This window comes from Erithacus rubecula (assembly GCF_903797595.1).
Source record: "Erithacus rubecula genome assembly, chromosome: 9".
Classification (NCBI taxonomy): domain Eukaryota; kingdom Metazoa; phylum Chordata; class Aves; order Passeriformes; family Muscicapidae; genus Erithacus; species Erithacus rubecula.
The window spans coordinates 19,080,157-19,101,424 of NC_136660.1; the positions used below are offsets into that span (position 1 = coordinate 19,080,157).

Sequence of the window (21,268 nt, forward strand, 5' to 3'; positions counted from 1 at the left end):
GGAAAACTCCAGCACCTTATCTCATGGCTCATAACAAAGTGATTTTAATATATCAGCTGGGAGGTTTGTGTATTTTCCTAAACTTGCCATGAATGTTTTAAGCAACATACAAATATTTTTCCTAAACAAAATCTGTTTCCAGTTTGTTTGGGTTTTTTTTTACTCTTCTAAGACTGAAAAAAAACTTAAAATATTCTTAGGGGACTGAAATGACAATAGGACTGCCTGTCAGAAAATTAGTCCCGAGGTATTTCCATATTTAATAGCTATTAGGTATGAAGAGAGAGTAAAAGCTACTTTGATTTAATTTTTTTGATGGACTTGCTCTTAAAGAAGTTTAAAAACTTGCTTAGAGGCCAGTTGAAAAGCTTGCTTGAGGTGGCAGGAGAGGAAGGGAAGGCCTGTAGTTCATGACATGAATTTAGTTCATTAAACTTCAGAGTACTTACATTTTTGTTTGCTAAATACAGAAACAACCCATCTCTTTTAGCTGAGAGCAGAATCCAGGAAAGAGTGTTGAAATACAAAAAGTACAGAGCCAAGAAATGTTTATTGTGCAGCAGCAGAGTTTTCTTGTGTGTTTATGGAAGATATTAGTGGGAGAATATGTTCTAAAATGTATTAAGAGAAAGAAGGTTCTTACATTTCAGAATCATGCAGTTCATATATGGAACAACATTTTGTCAGGAGTTGTATTTCTCCCATAACCAGACAAGTCATTTCTGCTTTCTGCTGCAGAGGTCACAATAAAAGTTTACAGCTTTACTGCCACCTCCTTACATGCCTCCATCAGCTCTTTGAGTGTCATATCCTGTATTTCAGGTTTACACATGCTTTTGAACCAGGCAGATGAAATGGAAGCACTATGTATGTGTTAACACAATTTGGTGATAGCTGTTAATGTTACTGAAAGGAGACATTCTTCATTCTGCTAGAAGTTTGCTCCATGATGTCTCCAACAGAGTCTGAAATTTGCTGCAGGACTTCAGAGATTCCTGTAACATTTTGGGGATGCCCAGGGATCCTGTGAATGAGCTAGAGGAGCTCATGCTCTCAGTCCTGGGAATAAAGTCAGCACCTAATTATAAAAAAAGATAATCATAAAGTTGAACTGGTGAGACTTATTTCCAGCCTCTAAAAGCATAGAAGAGCTTTCACTACTGACTGTCTTTTAAATTAATGATAATTGGATTTAAATGTGATAATACTTTGCTAATAGGATAGCAGGAGAGAACTGTGTTGAACAAAGTGTAGATGGGGTGAATACTGACATTCACAGTGACAAGAACTAACCTCTTAAAATACTGGCACTAAAGAGAAACTGTCAGGGGGGTTATTTTTTGAAAGGACAATCTGAGGTGGTATTTTTGAAAAAGCAAATCCCAAGGCAGTGGTGGCATGCCTCAGGGTTATCCAAAGTGGGTCAGCATGGGGATGGGGAGGAATAATGCAGGGCACACAGGAAAATTGCCAAGTGCCAGGACCTTGCTCCTCTTCCTGATGCAGGAGGATCAGCTTTCAGAAGTTTAGGAAATTCTGCCACAAATGAAGATAAATGGTTGTACTGAGCTTTCAGACTAAACCTTCTTAAATCTGTATATTGGAAGAAACCATAAGAATAATGGACCAGAAAGATGTGCCCAGTGTTTCCCTTCACCTTTCCAGATGAAAAGGAAGGTATGTGCAGGGCACATTCAGGCTCCCATTTGTCAAAGTTCTACCTAAAAGAGAATTTTGAAGCTCAGTGTGGACTAAAATTCTCTATTGCATAGCTGTAGTTGTCCACATCTGGGCTCTGTGGGGCTTTCAGCATAAACTGCACACTAAAAAATGGTAGTACTGTACTGGGAAAGGAGGGAGAAGAGGAAATGAGAATACCAGTGCCTTTACACCCCAGCTCTAGCAAGCAAATATGTTTTTGCAAACAATCTGCATTGCTCTGAATTCATCCTAGGAGAGCTGAGGCAGAGGTCTGATTTCAGCAGCAAACTAAATGAGAAAAGGCTCTGCTGTTGATTGCTCAGTCCCATTCTGAAGTCTCCAAATCAACCCATCAGATATTTATTAATTTGGATTGTTATAGAGTAATATCTTTTTTAGTAAGACATGAAAAGGGCTTTGGAAATTCCATTTTAGGTCTAATCTAGACCTATCATTAGAGTAAACTTTTCATTGAAATTGCATGGGATTTTTGTTGATCTTTTTTGGGGCTTTTAAACTTGAAAAGTGCTCAAAGAGGACAGAATATTTTAGTGAATTGGATCCAAGTGCCATTTCATCATGCTCAAGGCAGATGTTATCAGGAAGGACCATTTGTATTGGCAGTCCTTCAAAGGTTACCCTCTAACTGTGCTCAAATCAGGTGAGGCCCAGAGAACTCCTACTCGATTTTGGCCATGGCTTCAGAGTCTGCAGCCACACAAGCTAGAAGAAGACTGTTAAATTTTAACAGACATTACAGTTTCTATTTAATCTGTTAAACTGAGTAACCTCTGATTGGTAAATACGTATTTTTAGACATCTGCACATTAGTAAACACATGGAGGCTGATCAAAAAAAATTCTCTCTTAGGTATTAAATGCAACTTTTTTAGTACAAAATTTGAATTGTTTCATCTTTAATGGATTATAAGATGCTGGTGTGTTTTGTAAAAGACAGCAAATGTTCCAAGTTAGTCATTATTTTTCTTTTATCTCCTCTCCTTAAAGGAATGAAAAGATTTTAAAGAGCACCAACAATTATTTTACAAGCTGCGAGGTACCCTCCAGCTCTGTGCTGGGCAGGTGGCCCATTGTGCAGCAGCCCAGGAAACTGGTACAGACTCTGCTTGTCATCAGATTCAGATCAAAAATTAAATGGCAGTGCTTATTTGCACTTCTTTTACAAAATGAACTCTGTGGGTGAATCACTTAAACAAAGCACCAGACCCAGTAAATAATGTTGGTATTTAATTTGCTCACGGTGGGTATTTTGATATTTGCTCATGTGAGAGGGAGTTGTGCCCTTGCTGCTCTCTTGCACCAGAGCTGCTGCAGCCTCTCCAGTCCCTGTGCCTGGGGCTGGGGACTCTGGGGGTGGGAGGAAGGGACCTGGGCTCAGTGCAATTGTGACTCTGAGAAACATTCTCTGTATTTACCTTTGTGAGTGCGTGATATCTTTATTTGGTTTTCTGTTAAACACAGTTGGGTTGAAGGCTGGGGGAAGGCTGGTGTGAGATGCCCTGGGCATTTCTGAGTCCTGATCCTTGCAGATTCAGAGGTCTGTTCCAGAGAGCTCTGAGGCACTGGCAATGCACAGCTTTGCTTTCTGAGGGGAGGGGGATCTGCCATGCAGTCCCATCTCATGGACAGGTCTCCTGGTTAGAGTGAAGGGCTGGAATCACATAGATTACAAACAGCATCTTCCCCACATCTGGAGAGGAATAACATAACAGAGGGAGCAAGATCTTTTCTTTTCATATGGGGGAGGCCCCAGCTCAACTCAAAGATTTTGCTTACAGGAAAGAAAGGTCAAACACACTTGGTGGTTTTAGTCAACTTACTTTTACTTCTTTTCATTTTGAAAAGATTCAGCACTTCTTCAATATGGCTCTGCAAAGCTGAGAATCCTCTTTCCCCAATAGCTCAAATTTTCTTTCCTGAGCATTAATTTTCTGAAACACATCACTTTGTCTAGCTTGTCACTGACTGAACATTAGTTATTCTAAAAATGTCCTCTTTGTGTCAGAAGAGATTTGGTCTGGCTGCTGACAGAGGGCTGTGGAGAACAGCCCCCAGCTCTGTCTTGGTCTGTCTCAAGCCAGTGGTTGTCACTACCCAGCCATCCTCCAGAAGATGCTGACAAGCTGTACCACCTTCCCTTCTGAAAATTGCCACAGACAAAGGGAAGGATATTCTGCTTTCCACATAAGCTGGACATGCAGAAAATGGGTGCTGTAACCTGAACATTTCCAACACATTGCAGCTGGACAAAGAGGCAGCACAGACCCAGTCAGCCTGCTATCTGCAAGGTAAATATTTGAACTGAAGCAGGCTCTCCAGGCATGTGCCACACACTGGCAGCTGTCCCAGTGACACAGTGAGCTAGAGACTGTGCTGCTCAGGTGCACGTGCTCCCATGGTCTGAGCTAGCTTGGAATACAAATGAGCTCCAGTTCTGTGCCCATCATCCTCTGTAGTCAGATGGAAGCAGGCATGTTTTCCACAAATTTGCAAGTATTACCAAAGTTGGACTCATTGTTACAGATGTACTTTGGGAGATTTTCTTTAAAACTTTTTAAAACCATAGCTTAAGAGATACACCAATACTTTCTCCCTGCCAAGACCAATCCTGCAGGGCAAGCCAGGGAGAAATATTGTTTGTATGGAGCTTTCTTTTCAAAAAAGAATATCCACTGGTCTTCTCACTGTAAGATTTGTCTACCTGGTAACAATGCTATGCAAAAAAATATATTTTGCATTTTTTCAATTTTCTGAGGCCAAAAGAATGTAATGAAAATCATAAGCTGAAAGATGCATCAAGATACTTAAATTCACTGGGACACAGGTCCCACTAAAGAATGTGTTTTATGAAATATAAGAATGTATTTTATATAGAATAGACCATTAACTAAAAGACCCTCTTCCTGTTTAAAGCCATTCCCCCTTGTCCTATCACTATATTTAGAAAAAAATCTGATTTTCAAGTTGGTATTGTTGGAATATCCACAACAGTCTTTAGCAAATTGATCCAGCAAGTCAAATGGTCAAAACTTTGCAATTAACTTCGTTTATTACCAAGCATTTATTATCAGCTTCTATTTCTTGAATCTTTTCCCCTGGATAAGTTTCTCCTATTTCTGGTCTCAGTGTAGGTACTGAAGAGCCACATGAGGTGGGTGTTGGCAGAGCCCTCTGGGAGCTGTCAAGTCCAAGTCCTCTGCTCAGAGCAGCTGCCAGGGAATCTGCCTTGTCCAGCTTTGAATATCTTCGAGGGTGGATACTCCAGAATCTCTCTGGGTAACTGTTGGGGGTTGAGTGTTTTTCTATTACTGTTTCAGTGTTTCACTACACCCCAATGAAGAAGTGTTTTCCTATGTTTAAGGGGAATTTTCTGTGTTTCAGGTTTTGTCTATTGCCTCTGGTCCTGTCACTGCAGAGAAGAGTCTGGCTCATTCTTCTTCCCTTCTCAACACAACTATCAGGTATTTATCCACAATAATACAATGTTCAGTTAAGTATTCCCTGTGGTCTCAAATTCTCTTTAGAACCCATTTCTTTCCCTTTTAATAAATACTACCTGGCTTCTCCCAGTTTGGACAACTTCATTCCCGTTTGCAAAAGTACGTTAATCATTCACCTTGTTGGCCTGTGCAAATTGAATTATAGCAGTGGGTTGTCATATTTACAGTTTGCCATTTTTTCATCTTCCTGGTGAATTGTCATAAATGAATTTGAATTTTTTCTGTATTTGAGATTTGCTGTAGTGGTTGAAGTTGAGGACCATAGTGAACTTGCTTAGCTCTTGCTCTGAAATCCATGTTCCTAGCTGTGTAACAAGGGAGAAGAGTGGGATTGGAAAGAGTCAGGGTAAGAAGGCACACTGTTTGGATTACTCAATTTGGTGAAGGATTTGGAAGTTCATAATAATTTTCAGTCATTTATTATTCTTGTTTGGTGATTCTGTACTAAGAGCAGATTTTACTTGCAAGATCTGGAAATGAGAGGGTTACAATTTTTTAAATGCAGCTTTGTTATTCAAAAAAGAGATTAAGATAGAAATGAATTGACAGTCTACCCACAGTTGCACTTTACAATTCATAGTGCAGTACACGAACAGGAACAGTCTATTCTATAAACTTGCTTAGGTTCCACAGATCTATAGATCTGTAATAGACAGGCCAGTGACTCAAGGAAATCCTGCTAAAAGATGCTGTAGTCATGGCTCACAGAAACCCACTGAAGTCACGACCAGTGGGTATGAGTCATGTCACTGTGAGCACCATGCTCCTCATCATGCACCAGGTTTTTATCTGGTTTCTTTCCTCTTAGTGGGAGCTTGAAAAATGCCTCACCTCCCAGGAAGATTGGTAACTGCTAAAATGCAACCTTAGATTGTTGAACTCAGCCTGAACCCAGTTTATTTTTATTCCTGCAGAGAGGACATGAATTATCATTCTGACACCAGATCTGAGTAAGCAGATGCACTCCGTGTGATCACACGTGTTCTATTGCAGGAGGCAGCAGCTCCAGCACTTCCTCCCAGCACTCTGCTCCTATCTATATTCTGCATGACATGGATAGGTTTGCAAGGGCACGTGGAAAAGGATTGCATGCCCAGGGGAAAAGTGTGTAGGAGGGAATTCTTCTCAGACAGCAGAGAGTCTGCAGTTCACAGCTAAGAACGACCCTCCATTCATTAGCCTCCATTGTAGCAGTATTTCCAGTGGGTTTCTCTGTTGCCTCTCTTCTCTCATAAGAAACAAGACTGCATATTTACCACAGAGGCTGTCAGGAGCTCTATTAAACAAAAGCACACTTTAGAAAAACCACTAGTTTTAGAATGATCATAAATATTTATACCAGATAGACCATAAACAGCACCTTAGAGACCATGCTCTGTTTATATAAATCCCTCCTAATTTAGAAAATGTTGAATTGTTAGACTGAGGCAGCCATAGCCAACAAATGCATATTTGAGAAAACTGCTCTACAGTCTCCTGTGACCAAAATTTCTTCATTCATACAGTATCCAGCTTTCGTTTCTGATTAAACCTGCTTACATGAGTTGAATGCCATATTTTTTATAACACTCTATTCACTGTGAGTGTTCACATTAGGAAGTTTGCTCAGGCCCAAAGATTACAGCTGGCAGCAACAGGCAGATCCTCCAGCCCTGCTCCCAGTCATTCTGTTTCAGTGTGTCATTCTGTTTCATGTTTCAGAGTTTCTGCCCAAGGCTGGGGTCCCTGGTGGGGCTCTGGGGCCAGGCAGGGCTGGAGGGTGAGCACTCTGCAGCTCCCATCCTCCTGAGCTGCTGCTGCTGCAGCACAAACCAGGTTATTCATTTACAGCAGTCAAAGAAATGTTGGGATTGTACATGGTTCAAAAGCACTGCTGTAGCCAAAACCATGGGTCTGCTGAAAACCAAGAGAGAGCCTGGCTTACAGCTGTGTCCTGCTGCTGTCACTGCCTGATTCCACAGGTCCAGCAAAGGGCAGTGGAGGATGGCAAATGCACATTACAGCTGGATTGATTTAGGGCTGTTGAGAAATCACCATGATAGAAATTATTTCTCTAAATGTTTCTAAACTTCAATCTTGGTCTCAGGCCATGTAAATCTCATTATCTGCCCAGAACAGGTGATTATCTCTGGAAATATGTTCTGCCATCCACAGGTTATAATTGCAGTTAGAAATTACTTTCACATCTTCTTAGCACAAAAAGATTTAATTAAATGTCAGTTCTGTACAGAAGCTGTGCACACAAGAAAACCATGCTCCTCATAATCTTTCCATTTCATTTTCAGATTGCAATGGGTTGTGCAGCAGGGCTGACCACTTAGAAATCATCTTTTATTATCACAGCCCGTGACTGTCTTTTTCTAGTCAAAAGGAAGGGTTACCCATTTGTGAGCAGGTTCAAAGCTCTCAGGTATGGGAAACAAGGGAGTTGCTGAGTTTCAGGATCTTCACCCAAGCCACTACTGGCAATGGCACCGGATTTCCCAGTGATAATGAAGCCACCTTCCCCAATAAAAAATATTATTAAACTAATATTTCCTATCCTGGTGCAGGAAACAGGAACCCAGTTGAGCCAAAACCTTGTTAATGAGAAGTTATTTGCCAAATTTACATGTTCTATTATGATGGCTCAACATTTTATACACTTATATTATTGTACTTTTCCCCTGACTTTAAGCCCAGTTTCCTGAAATAAAATCAATTTCTTATAAAATGGGAAGGCATGACATGAGGAACAGTAGCTGAGGGCTTTGAGTACACAAATACCATTGCTGCATCTAGTTTTAGTGGCATGGATTGTGGGAAAGGGCAGCTCATCTAGAAGGATTTATAAGTTTATGTCATGGGGCAAAGTGCAACTGAGCTACAGTATGTTCTGCATTTTCTCCCTGATATCCAGATTATGTTCCACTGCCCTTGGCCATGCTCTGTTCCTTAATATTACAACACTGTAACAACTATAGGAAATATACTTAGTTAATTCAAATAAAGACAAATTTCCAAGAATCTGCTGGGTTTGGTGGTTTGCTGAATCTGTGTTTTTATCAGAACATTTATTCTTGTGTTTTGCCCATCTGTTAGACCTCTCTTATTGCTTTTTAACTTTATTACTCATTGTTGCTGCTGTGCACATAAATCAGTGATGGCATCATGGTTTTGACTGCAACTTTTCTAAATATAACTTCTTTATATGGGATAAATTGAATTCACTGGGTGGAATAATGAAATCTTCAGAGAAAACCCAGAAATATGTTTCTCAAGAAGCAATGAGGCCAGCACAGTGTTGTAAAAAAGCACTTCTTGAATGCTACTATCTCACTGGTCCTTTCTTAATTTTCTATGAAGAGAATGAGTGTTTCTTATAGCATAGCATATTGCCTTCACATGAACTCTCTCTCTTATTAAAAGAAACACTTCGGAATTCTTTTTTGTTGTTGTTTTCTAGCCTCCAAAGGAGTGGAGAAAGAGTTGGGACTTGTGTGCACTGAGCTGAGATAAATGCAGAGAAATATTTCAGAAGGGGAGAGGAGCATAAGGAACAATCAGGACTCACTGTCTACAATGGATTTCAAAGGTAATCGTAGAATCATTTAGGTTGGAAATGATCATTAAGGTTCTTGAGTCCCACCATAACCATGATACTGTCTAGTCCACTACTAAACCACATCACTTAACACATCTTCTAATAACTCTGGGGACAGTAACAACCACCCCCTCTGTGGAACCTCATCCAGTGTTTCACCACTCTCATCATAAAAATTTCTTCCTTAAATTTGGTCTAAATCTGCCGTGTTTTAGTGTAAAACTGTGTGTGGCTGGCAGGCTGAAATCAAGTTGCTGTGTTGAGCACAAGAGTGCCTTCTGACTGTAGGAATGTAAGCTTGGGGCCAAGCTCTGGCATGGAAAGCAAGTCCAGGACAAAGTGTTTTTAATGCAGCTCCAGCAAGGAGAACCTCCCACGAGCATGGCTGGGTGCTGGAAAGGACACCTACCACTGACACTTCTGGCATCTCTCCTCACCTCTTAAATTGCACTCATTTTGTTTTTAAGTTCATTTAGTTCCAGGTTCTGAGAGATATGATATGACTGTTAGATCCCAAAAGCACACAGAGTCCAGAGGGCTCTAAGACTAAGAGGTCTCACACCCTTCATTTTTCAGATATTTAAGACTATAAATACATCTCTCTTCTGACTCTGCAAAAGGTTACAATTGTGTGTCCTTCTCATACTCTTCATATCTATGCTTTTAAACCTGCATCTTGACTCTGCATATTTTGGGTGTTTAGCAGTCTTTGTGCCATAAAGTGCCTGGCAGAAGATGCACACCCCTCTCCCTCCTCTGTTTGTGATGACTTATGTGGCTGTGGTGCCCAAGAATCTGCTGGTCTGCATTGCTCCTGTAGCACCACGTGTAGTCACTGAGTCAGGCTGACCTCAGGAAAGGTCTGGAGGAGCAAGCTGGAGAGTCAGAAACATAATCAGTCCAAAGTGCTCTGTGGACACACAACTTGTACTTTAGGGCAGCCCATGCTCACAGCCACCATGGACGAGAGCAGCTCCTCACTGAGCTGAGCTCCTCTTTCCCTCTGGCCAGATCCAGAAGGTGCAAACCTGACTTAGTGCACTTGTAGTTCCCTTCAGTCTCCCTGCAGATCCCTGGAAAGTTGTTGCGGGTACAGACTTTTCCTGAGGTATTTCTTCTTCATTACCCAATTCTGCTGTATAAGCACTGCTCAATTCTCCAGGAAAAGGGTGAGGTGGGATAACCTAGATAAAGAATCGTGATATAAAAAATATGTAAATGAGACTATAAAAACATACTGAGTGTGCTCGCCTTTGCCATCAGCTATGTAAAAAGATCTTTAACCAAAAGATAGCAGAGCTGTGCTTGGGGTGGGCATAAAACACTTTCTGTTACAAGCTTCACAATAGAGGCATCAGCTGGAGGCAGAGCCTCATTAATCCACAGCTTGAGTAGGTGTATGTACATCTCAGATCATGTCTCATTTTTAAATTAAAAAGAAAATCCTGTTCATTGAAAATGAAGCTGAAACATTGTTTAAATGTGATCTATTGTGGGATCTCCTTAGATATGTGGTAGGCATGTCCTTATGGTACTCCCTGATAAAGTGAATTGATGAATATATATTTTGCTGCACCTGTATCACTGCAGTTAGAACAGATGACTATGTTTTATTGCCTATTAGGGAAAGTATTTTGTGGCATCTTGTCTACATTTAAACAAGGTATTTATCAAGAACTTAACAATGTTGACTGTTTCTAGCCATTGTTAAATAATAAATCTATACATACTTGGAAAAAATTTAACTTTTTAGAGCTAAGAACTGTATAGGAACTCTGCAAAACCATATAGAGAAATCTGGTCTAGTTTCATTCTGGAAAGGGCAAATACTGTACACATTTGAGAGAAGGATTCTGCCATTTTTCTTCTGTTGCAGATAAGTGGAGGAATACATTTCCCCTGGACAGTTTCAGGAATTGCTTGTGCATTTTATCCAATGGCAATTTAAAATATTTACGTGTTCATAGGACAGGGCAAGCCAGGCTAATAATTTAAACAGTAGACTGTTAAGATATTTTCTTTTTTTTTATTGTATGCAAGGAAGCTTTTTGACTAAAATGCATAATGCAGTACCCTGAAAATGTTTCCAAGCATTTTCACTGAGATCCAAAAGGAACATTAGCTTGTGGGCAGGAGATGCTTCTAGAAAATATTTATTTGTTTTTTCATATTTGGAAAGGATGTCCTGTGCTGGTGTTGAGGTAGTGCCAATCTAAAAATGAGGATGTCAGACACCAGTGGCTGCAGGAGCTCCCTCAGCCTGCTCTCCACAAGGCAGGTTTGCCATCTGAATTATCCACCATTCCCTGTGGCGTCAGTGAAGTGCCAACACTGAGCAGGTGATGAGGGCATTGACTGGCTCCATGCCTGTGGGTGCTCCTCACAGCCCTGGATGCCTGCAGTGCTGTCAGTCCTGCAGGAAGGAGAAGTGATGAGCAGCAACTCAATAACTCCATGCTTGCAAAAGTTTGTGCTTCAATGCCTGAGAGGCAAAGAGGGAGGAAATGATAGAGTTATCAGAGCCAAGCTGTCGCTGTCTGATTAGAAATGGTGAGAAATACAGCAACACACACACAACTTCTTCCAAGGCAGCAGGAAGAAGCAGTTTATTGAAAGGCCACCACACTTGTATAGGATAGATCGTGCAATGCAGGATAGAAAAGGCTCATTGGTCCAAGAAGGCAGCACCTCTTTGAAAACATGCTTTCTACAAAACATCACGTAGCACACACATGGCTCTGTGATCAACAACAGGTGTTAATCTATGTTATTCATTCTTCCTTTCCTTGTTTGTCTCTGAGAAAAGTCCCCAGCCTGGGAAAGACCCAAGCTGGAGCCGAGAATGCCAACAGCCTGGGAGAAATCCAAGCTGGATTTTTCCTTGAGCTTTCAGTAGGGTCCACACCAAGCTACCAAAATCCCATTTCCATTTAATCTCTCTCTGCTATCTTTATATCCATCTTTCTGTTTCTTTTATTTGACAGAAATGGGAATCTTAAAAGGAGATGATTAGGTTTTAATTCAGGCTTTTAGAAAAAAGAGAGAAAACCAAAAGCACCAAAGCATTTAGCAGCAGTGAATTAAGAGAAAATTTTGAAGTATAATTTAGTAAAATGCAAAATAAATTATTGAAAGGAGCAAGACTTAACACACACTTTCGTATTGGCTAACTTCAATGGTCTCCATAATCACGTAACTTTTACAGAATTATTCTTGAAATGCCTTGTTTCTCCTTAGGAAGAGAAGTCTCAGTTCTAAATTTAGGGGGAAATTGTTACATGTTTAAGATCCAGCAACAGGCTTAACAGCTTCCACATCTGCTCTTGAATGTGCCCCCCCCCCCCCCCCCACAGCCACAGTGCTCTCATTCCACTCACATCTTTCCCTACTTGGCCTTCAGACAGTCTCCTCTGCTGACATTAAACACCCAGTACTTCAGTTCTGACATGTGTACAAAATATTGTCAGAGAATTAGAGAAAATATTTGGAGAATATGCTAAATAAACAAATAATGAAATGTGGTTTTGTAAAATTAGAACATCCATAAAATATACTGTATTGCCATCTGCAAATACTGTTCTGGGTGTTATGCATATTTAGGAGATAAGGAAAGATTATCTTGCCTTGGCCTTATAAAGCACTGTGAGGACAGCATGTCATTGCTGCAAAATACTTATAGGAAAAATATGCTAAGCATATTTCTTAAGCCACAAGCTAGGAGTTTCTTGTTCTTGTTTTGACCCTTTATTGATTTGTCTTGTATGAAGTGTCATGTAATTCTTGGGCTTTGTTTGGAAGGGGAGACCAGAAAGGAAGAAGCCACACCCAGGGTTAGAGTTCTGGCAGGGCTGGAGAGGAACATGCAGAGGAACACGTCCCACAAGCAGCCTGCTCTGGGCAGCCCAGCCCAGGGAGGGGTTCCCTCAGCCTCATAAAGAGCTATTCCCAGCCACAAAGTGTTAAAAAGAAATTAGAACCAGATATATTTTGGAAAAAATTACTTTGACTTTGGTTTACTGCTAATTACTGTAGTTTCTAACAAAAATTAACTCAGCAAATCACACAATTAACTGCTGGTTCCTTTTATGATATTGGTATGCAGTCCTGTCTTGCTCCTGCTTTAGTGAATATGGCAACATAACCCCACGGTGGATTCATAATACAAATCAAATCATTTTTGATCAGACATTAGATTTTAACTCTGCAGTTGGACTGACATCAGCATGGCACATCTCTGAAATACCTGATCAGCTGTATGCCACCAGCTCCTCCAAAGCAACCAATAAGCCAGAAACACATGAGAACTGGCAGTGATTAAAAAGGCAGAACAACTGGAGAATAAGGTTTAATTGCTAGTGCCTCAGTTGTGCCAGAATAATACTGTGTGCTCTGACTCATCAGATTCAAATGACTTCTAACTACAGTGCTGTGTTTTGTGAGAATCGAGAGAACGCTTGACACGGAGAACAAATGGGAAATTGCTCACAGCACTTAGGCACTATCCCTGCCCTGCCATGGTGCTTCAATTGGCAGTCTAAGTATAATGGGATAGCAAATTTCAGACTGCTGCAGAGAGCCTTTAGGATGGCTGGCTATTACACAATGGTCTGGAATTGTGAAGCCCTCGACCTGAGGACTCAGGTGTGGTGATTTCCAGTGATACTGTCCATAAAGTGTTCTGCTGAATCACCTCCAACTCCTTCTCCACTGTCTTTCCTACACCTTTCCTAGATGAAATGTAATTACTGCTGACTCACACTAGCACATACAGCCTGTGAATTTCAGGCAGGGCAGGAGGTGAGAATAGATCCACAGAAAGTTTGAGAATCAAGGGTGTATGACAAGAAAAATTGCAGGAAGCCCAAGAGCGGGGCAAGCACAATAGCAGAATTATTATGTCACCTGACCACACGGAACTGAGAGCTATCCAAGAGAAATTCTAACTGTTTACTGCGTGTTCAGAATAGTTGGAAATTCAGCTGGATAATGAAAAATAGCTCTTTCTACTTCAAAAGCAGTCTTTGCACCAAGAATATATTTTTTAATTATGTTTGAAATATTCAGGCCTGCAGTAACCTGAAAACAGGTGAAATGGTTTAGATAAGCCACACCTCCATCTTCTACTCCATTCCTTGCTAAACAAAATCCAAGTTTTATTTGTAGCTCTGGCCTTGCTGAATGAAGGAGTAGAATGCCTGTGAAAGAAGTGAGAGATAAAAATATATGCATTTCTCAGTTTTGTTTCCAAATCAGTGAAATTAGCAGGAGGCTCTCAGCACCCATCTCCCCATCACTGGTCCATCTGTCAAATGTAGGAGTAAAATGGATGTCTAAGAGGAAGCAGATGCTGGCAGTACAACTATTTCAGCAGCTCCTTAGAGCAGAGGAATGTTTCCTCTAGAAGCACTGAGCTGCAGCCCTGCCCTTGGCTGCTCAGCTTCCCTTCCTTCCCCTGGAGCTGCCTGGGCTCTGCCTGGCAGCCAGAGTGGGAAGGGAGCAGCTGTGGCAAACACCAGCAGCCAGATGGTGGAAAACATCCAGCACTTCAGTCCACAACCTGCCCTGTTTCACTTCTGTGCTCCTCGCCAGTTTGAGAGGCAGCCACACACATCCCAATCTTACTGAAGGCCAGAGACATTTAATTTGCACCATTATGTGAAGGAAAGTCCAAGCTGTCCAAGAAATCATGTGGGCTCATGGTGTTGAAAAGGAATGCCCTTTGGAGAACAAAAGATGCTTGAACATAAGGTGCCAAAGTCACTTCCAGCAGGACTGGCATGACTTTAAGAGGAACTGCCCTACTGACAATTCTCCCTCACCAGTGTAGTCCCAAACCCAGAAAATTAATAGTACCATGAAAGGTTATTTGTGGGAGGCCAGAACTTCAACAGAGAAAGAATGCATCCCAAACCACTGTGCAGATTTGTGTCTAGAAAGGCACACAAACAAACCCTTATGTAAATTACTTCAGGAGTTGCTTTCTGTTCTCACAAACTTGTGACTCAGAGCAGGAAAAGCAAGAGCTGTTTGCAAGAGCAATTGCTCTGACAAAAATTGAAACCATAGATGAAAAAAAGCCACCACTGTCCCAAGATTATTTTAAACCTGTGGCAAATAAGCCTCTGGCACCTAAGCCTCAGGTTATGTACCTGTGAATGACACTGCTCTATTTACCAAAAGAGCAATATAAAAATAGAGCTAAAATACTAAGAATTTATTCTGGCTTCTAGTCATGCAAGGGTGGTGTGGCAACCTTGTTGTCTGAGAAAATCCTTCAAAAATGAGAAACTTTTTTTGTAAGTATTGCTTTAATAGCTATGCCTTGAGGGTTTAAAAAATATTCAGTAAACAAGACAAATTGGAAAATAGGTTAAATGGTGTCTGGAAACTATCTGTACCCCACTTCAAAGAGCAAATACTAGAGCTGTTAGTAATGTTCCCTGAAAGTGGAAAAAACACTCTTCTTATTCTCTTTATTGTTTTAATTATTTTTAGCTTTGTGCAGCAGAAACATCCAGTGAAAATTATGGTGTTTTACTCTTTCCTCAAACCACTGAACACTAACTGAAGATATCAGTAAAGCTGCCACTCAATCCTTTCCCTGGCCCATAGACAAAACCACTCTTCTCTTGTCTCCTGAAATAACACTTCAACACATCTCCATGCCAGCAATGAGCATTTGATAGGGCTTTTATCCACAGCCTCCCTCTCCTCCAGTCGCTCCTGCGGCTCCAGAGGGATTTCTGCCTCCACCCCTCCAGGCTGCCCTGCAATGGCTTTCTTCTCCCCACTCTGCTCACACTGCAGCTGTGTCCCTTGGGCCCTTCTGGCTTTTGGTGAAGGCCAAGGACCATTTTCTCTATTGCTAATCTAAAAACAGAAGATAGTAAATACGCTTTTCAGTTTTAATTCTGCACGTCAGCAGTGCCAGGCATTACATCTCAGAGCTGAGAAATCTTTGAAAAGGCTCCCAAGAGGAGTAAGCAAATACCAGAGGGGCTAATATAATCCATATGGAAAGGAAGGGGGAGGCAATATTTTGCATTTGGAATTCACCCTGCTCTTGCTGCCTTAACAAGATAATTAACTATAAATATATGTCTCTACCTAATCATTGCAATATGTTCAACAGTGACTGAAGAAGGCATTAGTACATTCCTCTGAGCCATAGGTCCTAAAGGGTAAATTTTCCTTCTCTAAGGAGCTTTTAGTCCAGGAAAGGTGACTGATTATATAAAATGACTACACAGTCTTCTCTTTGTGATTCTGTGGTTCAGAATCACCTCTCCTTGATTCTGTGATGCTTCATTACTGCCATGCTGACAGAAAGTGATTCTTTCTCACACTGCCACAAGAGACAAGAAAGATTGCAGGGTGAACGAGTTGACAGTCACCATGACCCTGCCCTGGGCATTCTCCTGGAGCTGGCAGGAGCAAGATGGGAGTTCTAATAACCAGCTAGCAGGATGTAATCTCATAAACACTTTTCATCTCTCTTTTTTTTCTCCCCCTTTTGAATAAGGACTGAAGCATGAGGGGGAGAAATCCAGAGAAATCTCTGTCAGTTAGTTGCTTGAGGCTGTAGCTACATGGCACCTTAACTTGCACATGCCCAGGATGTACACTTGAAGTATTTGTATGACATTTTATATTTGAGATAGCATAGTTTTCACTGTGTAGAATAAAACATGATGTCATAATACAATAATTGACATTTGAAGTTCACCAAAAATAAAAAATACTATTTTTTCCTAATTACTAGCTAAAATTAGTTCAGTTCTTCAGCTAAAATTGGAGTTCAGTTCTTCAGTATTCAGCTGCTCGTGGATGGGGGAATCCTTAAAATCAGAAGGTTTTGGGAAAGCTGAAAAAAAGCAGGCTACAGAGACAGAAATCTGCAATTAGAGTTAAGCTGTAGGCATAAGATTTGTCAACTGAAAAGTTATATGAGATGTAGAAAGCAAGGACAAATAGAACAATGATTTTTGTATTAAAGCTTGGCTAGAATAACTCTAAGCTGCAGAAAAGTGTATCTAGCAAGATATTAGGAAGGTCTAAGCTTAATAATTGAGTGTATTGTATTTTAAGGCTTACAAGCAGGTATTGTATTCAAAATAAGCAAGCACTGTTTTAACCAAAGGTACATGTACTTATAGTGGTTGGATAGAACTACTGTCAATGTGCTTTTGCTTTTTGTGATTGGTCAAAAACTTTCAAAGTGCATTGTAACATCACATTCTGCAACTGCTGCCAAGGATGTGACCTGCTGGCATCTTCCCATTGTCCAACCATGTAATGAAACTGATGATTAGAAAAAATAAAGCAGCTTGAGATGTGTTCCACAGCAGTCCCATCCCATTTATGATTTTGTGCATAAACCCATGGCCTCATTACATGGATTTTGCAATAGAGGAGCAGACTCTTATCATGTAGTGCATGATTGCTCTCCTCCAGCTGGGTAGAGAAGCTCTGTACCACAGCTGTTACTCCAGCAGGGTCTGCACTGCATGCAGCACAGCCCCAGCTGCTCCTGTGTTGGTCACTTGGACTCATGCTTCCCCATGATTCAATGCACAAAGTTGGGCAACTGGTCCCAGTACACCTGGGATGCAGAGATGGGGGGCTCTGAAACACCCCTTTTGTTTTTCTTCAGCATGATAAGATTTGATTTGGAGAGGAATGTAATTCTGTTATTTAGCAGATAAACACCATGTGTGCCTTACCAGCAGCACCTGCTATGCCCATTTTCTCAGGTGCTGCTAGTGCAGCACTCACCCACCACCCCCAGGATCACATCAGGCTTACAGGAAATTTGCTTCAGCAGTAACAGCTATCCCTAAAGCTGTCTCCAGTCTCCTATGACTGGAAGTGGTTCTTAGTTCCTGTCCTTTGGAGTCATGATTGATCCTAACTCAACCTATCTCTGTTCCTGGGGTTGCCTTTGCACCAGTAGACAATTCCTTTGCACTAGGATTATATCCTGCTGGATGTCCTTCCTGAACAAAGATGATGACAGACCTCTGAAAGTGATATTTTCCAGAAATTCAGACAACTATGGTCTTTCAGAAGATTATGGCAGGTAAGAAATGGAGGATTTTTTTTCAGCCTGATCGAGAAAGAAAATAAACTCTAAGGATGGAGAGGGTGGTTTGGAAGTTAACTTTTCCTGACTTCCCAATGCAGAGCAAAGGGAAATGCTTTTGGTGGTGCAGCTGCTGAGGTGAGAGTTACAGACACAGAGAACCCAGGCTGGTTTGGAGTATGGAAAAATGTGACTGTTCCAAGACGATGATAAAAGTGGAGCAGAAAATATTAGGAGGTCTTCCATTACTTGCCTTTTCTAGATGGAGAGTTTGAGGGGTATCAATATTTGACATATGGCAGTGTCACCTGAACACAAAATTCATCTTTAACTCTCCCCATCCAACTCTGCAGCTTGTGTATTTCTGTGCTGTATCAGTGTGTGACCTGAGTTTCTGATGGGTAGAAGAAGGGTGGCTGGTAATGGTTGTGGCTGAGCTTTGAGTCTATAGACTCAGTTTATTTTCCTGGAGTCAGTGGGTGGGTTTGCTATGGTGCTCAGAGCCAAGTCAAAGATGTCTATACTGTACCATGACATTCTTGGCCCCTCACCTGATAGAACTGCAGTGTGTAATTAGCTTTAAATTGAAAACAAGAACTGGGAGTTTGGTTTTTTGCTTTGTTGGTATGTTATGGATTTGTGTTTGAGAGTTGATATAGCTCTATAAATTCTGTTGCATATCTCTATAGATTCTATTCACTTTTGGGCCAAAGTAAAGCTGGACACTCAGAGAATTTATCTGTCTCCTGGTTCAATATTGATTTAGCTCCAGTCAAGGAAAACTGGAGGGAGATTGTGAGTGGGAAGGCAGGAACAAAAGAAAAAGCTCCCTGAAGAAAAGCACTTTAAAAACACACACAAACAAAACCCAAGAGAACACATAGAAAAAAAACCTCACCCTGCCCTTCCACTGGTTTCAGTTAATGATGCTTGCTGCATACTCTGAACTCATTTGTTAAAATGTTGTTTTCTCAAAGGGATATCAGTAAGAGACTTTTTTGAAAAAAAAAAAAAAAAATTTGAGGTACTTGCTTTTGGTGTAACAATTTCACAGATATGACTTGATGGTTAACTACTGTTGTGTGTGTGATTCAGGGATGAGGGGACTATTTAGGGCAGGATTTTTGCTGTGTGAAGGCTTTTGTTTTGTTTTCCCATTTTTGCAAGCAAGGGGAATTGCCCTAATGCTCTCATTGCCATCAAGTCTGTAGTGATAGCTGCTATCATGTTGCTCCTGAAAGTAACATTTGAAGTGCTGCAAGTCCAAAAAGCATATAAAATATTACAGTGACCTGAAATATGCAGATGTTTTTCTGCAACAACTTTGGGGCAAATAATTTTATTTAGTTCTTCCCCATTTATTTCTTTTTACTATGTAGTAAACTGTAGACCAATTACTTTGGCTGCACCCTTACAGTTTCTGCTATGCTGTGTTTGATTTCTTGTTCAATACTGACTCCTTTCCCCTGATTCTGGTTGTTATCTTATTGTAACCATAATCCCACTGCCAGTCCCAGAGAGCCAAGCCTTTAGCTGTGGAGCAGCCTTGTTTTCCCCCCTGTGCTCAGAGCACTGGGGCTGTAGCACAGCTGCAGGACATCCATGCAGGACATGTAGCACAGCTGTGCATGCAGGCTGCAGTGCCTAAGAGCAGCCCCACCCTGCCCTGTTCAGGCTTTGCCTTACCAGAATTAACCCTGGCATTTCCTACCTCACTGTTTGAAAGGTGCACTCACCAAAATTGACACTGGCCCACCTGCAGCAAGCAGCACAAAAACAAATGTCAGTGGGCCTTCCCTGCACCAATCCTGCCAAGATAATGTGAATTTTGTTAAGGGAACAGAAAATGCTGCACTTCACCTAGAAGAAAGGAAAGCTCACTAAGTTAATGACTATTTCAGAAAGGAGGCAAAGCCTGGAGTGTTAGGAGCAGTTTGCAATACAGGGAGGAGGAACAGGAAAAAGACAAATGTTTCTAATGGAGGAAATGCCATTGTTAGAATAAATGGTCAGTGAAGTGCATCAGTGATTCAATCCCAGCTGTCATGAGCTTCACAGACAGGCTCTCCAGCACTGAAATGAGCTGTGCATTCCCCAGGCCTTTCTGAATGAGATAGATGAAGCCAGTTGAGCAATGAAAAATGGGTACTGAGCTGTGCTAAGTTTTCACTGGTGACGTTGAGGACCACACCATGAGGCTTTTAGTCAGAAGTGATATTTCTGCTTTAAGGAAAATTCAAAGCTCTAACAGGTTATAAACAAGGATGGAAAGTCAAAATGCTCATTTTAATGACATGCAGTGTTACGTAGCCTAGAGAAGGGATGTGGGGAGAGGAGAGAAAACTGTTCTTTGCTTTCAAGTCATTACAGGCTATTGTAAAAAGAAATAAGTGTTCCTTCTTGCCTATGCAGAATAAAACAAGAAGCTAAGAGCTTAATTTTAATCAGGCTAAGACCTGAGAAGACTCTTAAAATGAGGAAAGAATAATGGAAGCCACCATCACTCAAGAGCTGTAAGAATAGGTAAAATGAGTGCCAGCCAGGAAAGGCTGAAGTACAGGTGGTTCTTGAAACAGCACAGACCTCTCAAGAGGATTTAGCACATTCTTACTTTCTTTTATTTTATCTTCAGGAAATATTTTTTTCTTGATTACATTTCATTTTAAATCTCAAAAGTGTCTGAGAGAGATGAGAGTTGTTGCTTTATGCATATTTAATACCGTAAAATCTGCCACATTACCATTAATATACCAGATTTACCATATAAATTGTGGTGATTTGCTTAGCTATATTTAACAACAGAAAAAGACATTCACTAATTGCCTGTGAAAATTCTAATTATGTTCTCAGGAAATGTTCAGACACTGATCTTCCAGGGTGATAGATCTTTGTTAATATAAAACACCAGCAAATTTTAATTTAATTTTGCAAGGCAAAATTAGATCTAGCTTCTCAAAAGTGAGCACAGCTATTAGGAACCCAACTTGAAACATTCGTGTTTGAATAATAAACACTGTGCCACCCATAGGTTATAACTGACAGTCAAACACTCCAGAGGTATAGGAGTGAATCCAGTTATTCACTGCTGTCGCATTAGTGATGGAAATACAGACCCACAGTGCAGCTGAAAAAGCGACTTCCTAAGAGAATGAGATGATGCCACAGGTTGTAAGCTTTTTTTTTTTTTTCCAAGTACTACATCTGCTTTATACTTTCAGATTTTGGAACAGATATGGCTGAAAGGGCAGCATCTAAGATGCCAAGACAATTTTCCAATGGGGATGTTTTGCTCAGTGCTTAATTAAAGGATTTGTAAAACTAGTATTTTACTCAGTTAATATACCTTAGTGTTGTTAATTACCTTTATGATGGATGTTACCTT

At 40.9% G+C, this 21,268-nt stretch overlaps 1 long non-coding RNA gene across 2 annotated transcripts in view; it reads left to right on the forward strand.

The window, feature by feature from the left end:
- The first annotated feature begins 5,035 nt into the window (after nucleotides 1-5,035).
- The window catches only part of LOC306805279, a 37,628-nt gene continuing 21,395 nt past the window's right edge, over nucleotides 5,036-21,268 (forward strand). For both annotated transcript variants that reach the window (XR_013775171.1, XR_013775172.1), the window contains exons 1-2: nucleotides 5,036-5,182; nucleotides 8,667-8,795. This is a non-coding gene — a long non-coding RNA (uncharacterized lncRNA). The remainder of the gene's footprint in view (nucleotides 5,183-8,666; nucleotides 8,796-21,268) is intronic.